Source organism: Hyperolius riggenbachi, chromosome 6, assembly GCF_040937935.1.
Source record: "Hyperolius riggenbachi isolate aHypRig1 chromosome 6, aHypRig1.pri, whole genome shotgun sequence".
Classification (NCBI taxonomy): domain Eukaryota; kingdom Metazoa; phylum Chordata; class Amphibia; order Anura; family Hyperoliidae; genus Hyperolius; species Hyperolius riggenbachi.
The window spans coordinates 111,668,094-111,678,200 of record NC_090651.1 but is presented as its reverse complement, the minus strand read 5'-3'; positions in this window follow the sequence as shown (position 1 = coordinate 111,678,200).

Below are 10,107 nucleotides of genomic sequence, written 5' to 3'. Positions count from 1 at the left end.
TTTTCAAGCCATAAATAGTACACCATATCAGGCTTGAAAAGGGCAAGAAATTGCCCAAAACAGCTTAAAATAAACCTTTAAGTGTCTAAAAGTAAAAAGATAGATTCTTATCTCCTCCCTCCGTTAGGCGGTTCCAGCGCTGAGACCCCCGAAGCTCACTGGCACATAGCCACACTGTGTCAGCTTGGGCTTCACTGGAAAAAGTAGAGCCCGATTGGATCCACATTACTACACAGGTGCAAGTGGCAGCAGCAAAGACCCGCTTGGGCTTCAGAGGAAAAAGGCGAGCTCGATTCGGTCTGTGCTACTGCGCATGCCCGAGCCGTTAATGCCTTGTCGATGGTCTTTTGGATGCAGCGCTGGCCTGGTGGAAGAGAAAAGGGGAAGCCTCTAGATCTTTTGAGGCGAGTAGTCCTTTGGGGCACTTTTTCCCTACAGGTGGCTTTTGGAAAGGACTTACCAATGCTGTTTTTGACACTTTTTTGAAGCTCAACAGTTATGTGTAATGATATGTCAGTACCGACTGAATATATTTTGTCCTGAATAAAGTTATGCGATTTCAGGTTTATTTGTACTTAAGTGCTGGACAGTTACAGAAACTTTAGAAATATGTCGGTTTGTGCTCTGACGGGCTGACATCTGCACTCAACTATAATCATTTGGGTGTGCATCTACAATCCAAACTTCTTTACTATGTAAGATCTTCTATACATTCATTCATGTTGATGATGAGTTTTTGCCAGAAGAACAAATAACATATTCACCAATAAATACCATATTCGCCAATAAAAGGCAAGAAGGGTGAAAAGACACAAATGGAAGCCAATACAGCGTAGCATTTCTAGGAATGAGTGAATTCCTTCTGAAAAGAAAGACACTTGTGTTTTCAGGGTCACCAATAAGACAACCGCTAATTGCATTTGTGGACCTTTTGACCTTTATCCTCTAAGGACCCACATCACACATCATTGCACTCTACACAGTCTGTTAATCTGTACCATCTACATTGGAGTGCAATTGGAGATGACTTTGGGTTCCTAGTAGGGAAAGTAAAAAAAATTACCCGCCAGTGCACTTAGTATTTGCCTTATTGACCCTGAAACTGTAAATACCTTTCTTTTCTAAGTAGTTTACTCATTGCTAGGATGGCTATGCTATATTGGAAACAAAGGTATTAATAATTTAATTACATAATTGTGTCTGCGATCTGTGATCAATTCAACCATGCAGACAATTACTTATTTTTATAAATTATCCTGCACATGATTGGATGTTTGAATTGAAGCGATCACAGAAGTACTCAAACTTAAAAGAAAATGAGACATTTGCTTCAGTCCACTGAATCTAAAGACCCGTACCCACTACGTGATTTTCATGGCAATTTTTCTGATGATCGGCATTTGTTTTTTTAGCAAGAAGCAATCTTTTCCACAATCTCGTGATGTGGGTACAGTCGCGCAGCTAAGCAAACGACGCTTTGCTGTGCATGGCGATAACGATTGTCACGGTGAATCGGATCTTTAAGATCCCCGACGACTCTTACACAAAGTCCTGTGATTGTTTCAACTCTCGTTCACGCCGTCCTGTACCATTGCGTGTTCCTGCGGGCAGGAAGATGGATCGGGAGGCCTCGTTCGTTGAGAGGCGTTGCTGTGAGGTTCCCTGATCCATTATCAGGTGAGAATTTAGCTTTACACTAAACAATCTGTACACAGACAAGGGCCTACTGTTTTGTTATTTGTTAACCCAGGAAACCCATATGCATTTATTTTTAAATTAAAGGTATGTGTGTTGACCAAATATTTTAAAACATAAATATTTTTTCTGTAAGGGCCGGTCTCCACTTAGCTGGTGGGAAAACACTGCAAATATGGGCCATATTGGGCCCTAGTGGAAATGGGCTCTACGTTGGGTACCTCACAATACAAATAAGTAGTTAAATTAAATCAGTATACTGTCCCATGACATTGTGACATTGAAGCAAGCAGCCTATGATAACCTCTTTCATAAAAGGGTTCCAAAACAGATTGTGGATTGTAAGTATGGATCAGCTACAGGTCCACAGAAATGGACCACACTGGCCCCACGAGTGAGTCTACCACACAAAGTGGTCCTCTGTGTGAATAGGTTGAATGAACTTTCTGAAGAATTGTACTGTGCAAGTATTCTATAGATAGAGTAACAGCTATATCACATATACAGAGATCATAGGCAGCAACATATCACAAACACAGTTATTGCTTGTATTACCGTATATCGAATACAAGTCGATCTCGTGTTTAAAGGGACACTTAAGTCAAACAAAAAAATTAGTTTTACTCACCTGGGGCTTCCAATAGCCCCCTGCAGCTGTCCGGTGCCCTCGCCGTCTCCCTCCGATCCTCCTGGCCTCGCCGGCAGCCACTTCCTGTTTCGTTGACAGGAGCTGACAGGCTGGGGACGCGCGTGATTCTTCGTGTTCCTGGCCACAATAGCGCCATCTATGCTGCTATAGCATATATCATATACCATATAGCAGCATAGAGAGTGCTAATGTGTCTGGGAACGCAAAGAATCACTCGCTCAGCCTGTCAGCTCCTGTCACCGAAACAGGAAGTGGCTGCCGGCGGGCCAGGAGGATCGGAGGGAGGCGGCGAGGGCACCGGACAGCTGCAGGGGGATATTGGAAGCCCTAGGTGAGTAAAACTCATTTTTTTTGTTTGACTTAAGTGTCCCTTTAAGTCGACTTAAATATTCAACCTTCTTTAGCTGGAATTTTTTATTGACTCAAGTATAAGTCTACTCAGCAAAATTAATGGCTGCACTTGGGGACCAGGAAGAAATAGCAGTTGCACTTGGGGATCAGGAGGGGTTAATGACTGCATGACCGATGTATGCGCTACTTCTGATTGTGCCCTTGAAACCGATCAAACAATACTGACTGATTTGGGGAAAAGCAGCAGATTTTGGGCAAATTCCATCAAAATGACTGAAGCTTCCTGAAATGAATTTGGAGCATCAATTGGTATATTTTCATCACTAGACCACAGGCAGGTAGAGGAGAATATGAGGTAATGGGGATTCCCTTACAGCATGCATAACAGCAAAAAGCTGTTGTAGACTGAGGGACATCAGAGTCTAGACAAATGGTATAGGAATGATGGCTGGAACATTGCAGAGACAGAAGCTAAGTGTGTAGGCGTAATGGAATCATTCCGTAAGTCAGGTAGACAAGAGCCTAGGGTTTGAATTTTACTACAAATGTCCCTAGAGGGGGATTACATTACATCCTGAAATGGAAAAGATTATTTCAGCCTGTGCAGATGTCAGAAGTGCATTCCTTGACAGCAAAGGAGAAAAACGTTTCTCTCTCCAAAGAGGAAGCCTCACAGTGGTCTCCGTCAGTTGGTGGAAATCACATGGCAGGCAAAGTTGAGAGCATCACTTCATCAGAAAGGGATTAAGATATGATAGGTGTGAAATGCTATATTGAAGGTTTATCTGACAGGTAGCAGTATTATTGACCTTAATTGTCTCTGAACTGTATTTATATAGTTTATACATTAACCCTCCTGGCGGTATGAAGAATTCCGCCAGGAGGCAGCGCAGCAGTTTTTTTTTTTTAAATCATGTAGCGAGCCCGGGGCTCGCTACATGATAGCCGCTGCTCAGCGGCATCCCCCCGCCCGCTTCGATCGCCTTCGGCGATCTCCGATCATGAAATCCCGTTCAATGAACGTGATTTCCTGGAGGGCTTCCCCGTCGCCATGGCGACGGGGCGGGATGACATCACCGATGTCACCGATGTCGGGACGTCATTGGGAGTCCCGATCCACCCCTCGGCGCTGCCTGGCACTGATTGGCCAGGCAGCGCACGGGGTCTGGGGGGGGGGCGCACGCCGCAACGGATAGCGGCGATCGGGCGCTGGGGGCGGCGGCGATCAGTGTGCTGGCGCAGCTAGCAAAGTGCTAGCTGCGTCCAGCAAAAAAAAAAGTATGCAAATCGGCCGAGCAGGGCCGGAGAAAACATCCTGCGCGGCTTACCCCGAACTACGTTCGAGGTTACCGCCAGGAAGGTTAAGGAGAATCGGTATGAAAAAAAAAAAACCGTGGGGTTACTTACCTTAGGAGAGGGAATCCTCTGGATCCTAATGATGCCTTTCCCATCCTCCTAAGCCTTGGGGACCCAGCGCTCCCCGACAAGGATATAATTATCTTCCCCAGCTCGCAGCTTTCCGATCGGCTCAGGCAGAAATAGCCGAATCCTATCAGGTACGCTCTAGAGCGGACCAGATTGGGCTCGGCTATTTCCGCCAGAGTCCAATTGGAATGCTGCTTCTGCGCCTGCACTGGAGCCGGGAAAGGTAAATATTGCAGGCGCTACTCGATTATTGTCTGCACACGGCAATCTTAGCACTGTTTGGTAAATCATGGCCTATGTGACTTGAAGCAACTCAGTGGAAGAAGTTAAAATAGAGCTCTAGGACCTGCTATTTTGTCAGCACCATCTTGACTTTCATGAGGTGCCTAAGTAGCAGTTTGTAGCTCTACACATGAGCTACAGGAAGTGGCTAGAGAGGGGTTCCTGCATACTTCTCAAATTTTTTAGTAAAGAATGAGGGACACTTTAAGACATGACCCTGCCACACCTCTGGCCCCACCTAGCCACACCCCTAGTCACACATATCACAAAGAATTCATATGCAAAAGATGTAGTTTTATCATTTAAACCACACTGGCCATTTTATTTCATAATAACATTTGAAAATAAGAAATATATTAATTTAAAGGATGGAAATACAGAGTCAATTTAAAACATTTTGAAGAGAAAAATACATATATTTACACAGATCTGTACTTCGGTCCTGAAAGAGCAACAAATCAAGAAAAAAGAGGGACAGAGGGATTTGGTTCACAAAGAGCGACTGCCACTCTGCTAAAAAGGACAGTTGGGAGCTCCTAGCCTATTCTTTCATGAGTTGTGGCAACAAACCTACCTGTGAAAGTTCTATAATGTTTCTACTAGATTCAGTAGAACATTAACCTTCTTGGTGGTATGACCAACAAGCAAGAACATTTTTCTGTAGGTTTCTTTTGCTGCATCCCCACCCCCTCAGGACAACTAAAATAGCTATAGCTGTGCTATAGGTGCCCCAACCCCCCTGCGATTTTCGGCACTGTGCCAGTTACTTACCGTGCCTCTGGCCAGGGCTGATCACGTCACCTTGGCCACACAGCTCCAGTCTTGTATGTCGGGAGCATCGGGACTCTGGGATGTGACGTCAATGACGTCATGACAATGCAATGTCCATGACGTCATGACCGAGCCCCAATGTTCCCGAAATACAAGACAGGGGATGTGTAGAGGTGGTGATCGGGACCAGAGGCGGAGCGATCAGTGCTGGCTAGAGGCAGGGTGAGTAATTAACACAGCACTGGGGGGCTGGGGCACCTGCACTGGGGCAGCTATAGCTGACTATACTGGGGCAGCTATAGCTGGCTATACTGGAGGCACCTATACCTGGCTAGCTATACCTGGCTAGATATACAGCAGAGACCCTTTACCTGGCAAGCTAAACCACAGGCACCTATACCTGGCTAGCTATACAGCAGGCTCCTACACCTGGCTAGTTATACAGCAGGCACCTATACCTGGCTAGCTATACAGCAGGCACCTATGCCTGGCTAGCTATACAGCAGGCACCTATACCTGGCTAGCTATACAGCAGGCACCTATACCTGGCTAGCTATACAGCAGGCACCTATACCTGGCTAGCTATACAGCGGGCACCTATACCTAGCTAGCTATGCTGCGAGCACCTATACGTGGCTAGCTATACAGCAGGCACCTATACATGGCTAGTTATACAGCAGGCACCTATACCTGGCTAGCTATACCTGGCTAGCTATACAGCAGGCACCTATACCTGGCTAGCTATACAGCAGGCTCCTACACCTGGCTAGTTATACAGCAGGCACCTATACCTGGCTAGCTATACAGCAGGCTCCTACACCTGGCTAGTTATACAGCACGCACCTATACCTGGCTAGCTATACAGCAGGCACCTATACCTGGCTAGCTATACAGCAGGCACCTATATCTGGCTAGCTATACAGCTGGCACCTATACCTGGCTAGCTATACAGCAGGCACCTATATCTGGCTAGCTATACAGCTGGCACCTATACCTGGCTAGCTATACAGCAGGCACCTATACATGGCTAACTATACAGCTGGCACCTATACCTGGCTAGCTATACAGCGGGCACCTATACCTGGCTAGCTATGCTGCGAGCACCTATACGTGGCTAGCTATTCAGTGGGCACCTATATCTGGCTATATATACTGGTGAGTAATTAACACAGCACTGGGGGGCTGGGGCATCTGCACTGGGGCAGCTATGGCTGACTATACTGGGGCAGCTATAGCTGGCTATACTGGAGGCACCTATACCTGGCTAGCTATACCTGGCTAGATATACAGCAGAGACCCTTTACCTGGCTAGCTAAACCGCAGGCACCTATACCTGGCTAGCTATACAGCAGGCTCCTACACCTGGCTAGTTATACAGCAGGCACCTATACCTGGCTAGCTATACAGCAGGCACCTATGCCTGGCTAGCTATACAGCTGGCACCTATACCTGGCTAGCTATACAGCAGGCACCTATACATGGCTAACTATACAGCTGGCACCTATACCTGGCTAGCTATACAGCAGGCTCCTACACCTGGCTAGTTATACAGCAGGCACCTATATCTGGCTAGCTATACAGCTGGCACCTATACCTGGCTAGCTATACAGCAGGCACCTATATCTGGCTAGCTATACAGCTGGCACCTATACCTGGCTAGCTATACAGCAGGCACCTATACATGGCTAACTATACAGCTGGCACCTATACCTGGCTAGCTATACAGCGGGCACCTATACCTGGCTAGCTATGCTGCGAGCACCTATACGTGGCTAGCTATTCAGTGGGCACCTATATCTGGCTATATATACTGGTGAGTAATTAACACAGCACTGGGGGGCTGGGGCATCTGCACTGGGGCAGCTATGGCTGACTATACTGGGGCAGCTATAGCTGGCTATACTGGAGGCACCTATACCTGGCTAGCTATACCTGGCTAGATATACAGCAGAGACCCTTTACCTGGCTAGCTAAACCGCAGGCACCTATACCTGGCTAGCTATACAGCAGGCTCCTACACCTGGCTAGTTATACAGCAGGCACCTATACCTGGCTAGCTATACAGCAGGCACCTATGCCTGGCTAGCTATACAGCAGGCACCTATACCTGGCTAGCTATACAGCAGGCACCTATACCTGGCTAGCTATACAGCGGGCACCTATACCTAGCTAGCTATGCTGCGAGCACCTATACGTGGCTAGCTATACAGCAGGCACCTATACATGGCTAGTTATACAGCAGGCACCTATACCTGGCTAGCTATACAGCAGGCACCTATACCGGCTAGCTATACAGCAGGCTCCTACACCTGGCTAGTTATACAGCAGGCACCTATACCTGGCTAGCTATACAGCAGGCTCCTACACCTGGCTAGTTATACAGCACGCACCTATACCTGGCTAGCTATACAGCAGGCACCTATACATGGCTAACTATACAGCAGGCACCTATACCTGGCTAGCTATACAGCAGGCACCTATACCTGGCTAGCTATACAGCAGGCACCTATATCTGGCTAGCTATACAGCTGGCACCTATATCTGGCTAGTTATACAGCAGGCACCTATACCTGGCTAGCTATACAGCAGGCACCTATATCTGGCTAGCTATACAGCTGGCACCTATACCTGGCTAGCTATACAGCAGTAATACCAAGAAATCTGAACACATGGGTACTCAGGCCACCTTAATATACAAAGTATCAAAATTTATTATTAATAAATCAAGGACATACAAATGCTCAAATGGTCACAAAGGAACAAAACACACATGATTCAAAAATAAAATTGCGTATGCAAAACTACAATTTAGCCATAAATCAGCCACTCTGATAAATGTACCAGCTTGACGGTGCATGAGGAAATTACCCATTCATACATCCCAAGCATGCCGCGCTTCCGTACTGGTGCCATGAACTATGGATGGAAAAAAGTGGGGGCCCCCCTCCTCATAAAGACAAAGATAAAAGTTCCTATTGTAGTCCACCACGATAACTTGATAAGTGGACTTGTGAGCTTAGCAAAAGTTCATTCCCCCAAGGATGGTCAGTTCATGTATTTGTCAGCAAGGAATAAAGGATGGGTCTCACCACATGATGTCACTAACGCCCGTCCCGCTCTCCGGATATTCGTTTAGCCATCCGTTTACCGCTGTGGAGTAACTGGATAGAAGGAAAAGGCCGCGTCTCGACCTATACTCCCCAGTGGTTGTGATGCCTCAACCTGGCAGTCTAGTTAGCTGCTTCATCCAACCCGGCGTGCGAGCAAGCTGGGACGCCACTCCATACGCTCACCAACACGGAAGCGCAGCCGAGAAGCGGGCTGTGTGGCTCCGCCGATGGCTAAACGAATATCCGGAGAGCGGGACGGGCGTTAGTGACATCATGTGGTGAGACCCATCCTTTATTCCTTGCGGACAAATACATGAACTGACCATCCTTGGGGGAATGAACTTTTGCTAAGCTCACAAGTCCACTTATCAAGTTATCGTGGTGGACTACAATAGGAACTTTTATCTTTGTCTTTATGAGGAGGGGGGCCCCCACTTTTTTCCATCCATAGTTCATGGCACCAGTACGGAAGCGCGGCATGCTTGGGATGTATGAATGGGTAATTTCCTCATGCACCGTCAAGCTGGTACATTTATCAGAGTGGCTGATTTATGGCTAAATTGTAGTTTTGCATACGCAATTTTATTTTTGAATCATGTGTGGTTTGTTCCTTTGTGACCATTTGAGCATTTGTATGTCCTTGATTTATTAATAATAAATTTTGATACTTTGTATATTAAGGTGGCCTGAGTACCCATGTGTTCAGATTTCTTGGTATTATTGTTGTATTAGGGTTGGCCCCGCCCACTATCATTTATTTGGGTAAGATAGCTAAGTATTACAAGGACTATATCCACAGGCATCTTTTTGCCTTTGCATTTTTCTACATTAGCTATACAGCAGGCACCTATACATGGCTAACTATACAGCTGGCACCTATACCTGGCTAGCTATACAGCGGGCACCTATACCTGGCTAGCTATGCTGCGAGCACCTATACGTGGCTAGCTATTCAGTGGGCACCTATATCTGGCTATATATACTGCAGGCACCTATACCTTGCTTCCTATGCTGGGGGCACTTATACCTGGATATCTATATAGTGGGCACCTATACCTGGATACCTATACTGGGGATAAATATCACATCGCAAATAGCATTCTGAAGATGGATGGGCATCACGTGGTAGCCGACGCAGGACAGATAATGTATAAATGCACACACGGGGAGTACATTCATACACTAGGAGGGCAGTGGCAGATGCGGGTAGCTCTGCCGATTTCTGAGAGATTTCATGCTGAAATGGATCGGGAATTGGCCTGCGGTGTATGGGCAGCCGACAGATCTTTCTCCAATCAGAGATTTGTCTTTTTGTCGAATTGGCCCATCAGATCTCTAGTTGTATGGCCACCTTTACATTTGTATAAGTGCAGGTTGAGCAGCTGCAGCTTGGAGGTATACATGATCAGAGATTTTGGGGAGTCATTTTGAAATTTAGTTTAGATTTTGTGTTTCAAACTTTTATTAAGCTCAAAATGTATTCTAGACCCCTGCTTGACATATTTTGGTAAGTTACAGGAAAAATGGTTATGAAAATTAACTGGATCACTTTTTGCACAGAAATCCAGCAGAAACAGAACGCCAGGGAGGTTAACAACTTCAGCTCAGCAGCTATGATAAAACTTTATGTTCCCTCGTCAACTAAGACAGCTAATCTCGTCTCCCTTCCTATTGCATAACCACTGATACTAAGCTGTTTGTAATGCTAGAACTGGCTGGCGAGTAGCTGCAGAGTTCAGGTGTAATGCCATACTTCATGTGAAACAATCTGTCCCTTTTTTCTTTTGGCAGAGGTGGGAGAATGGTGTGAATGTAGAATTTCCT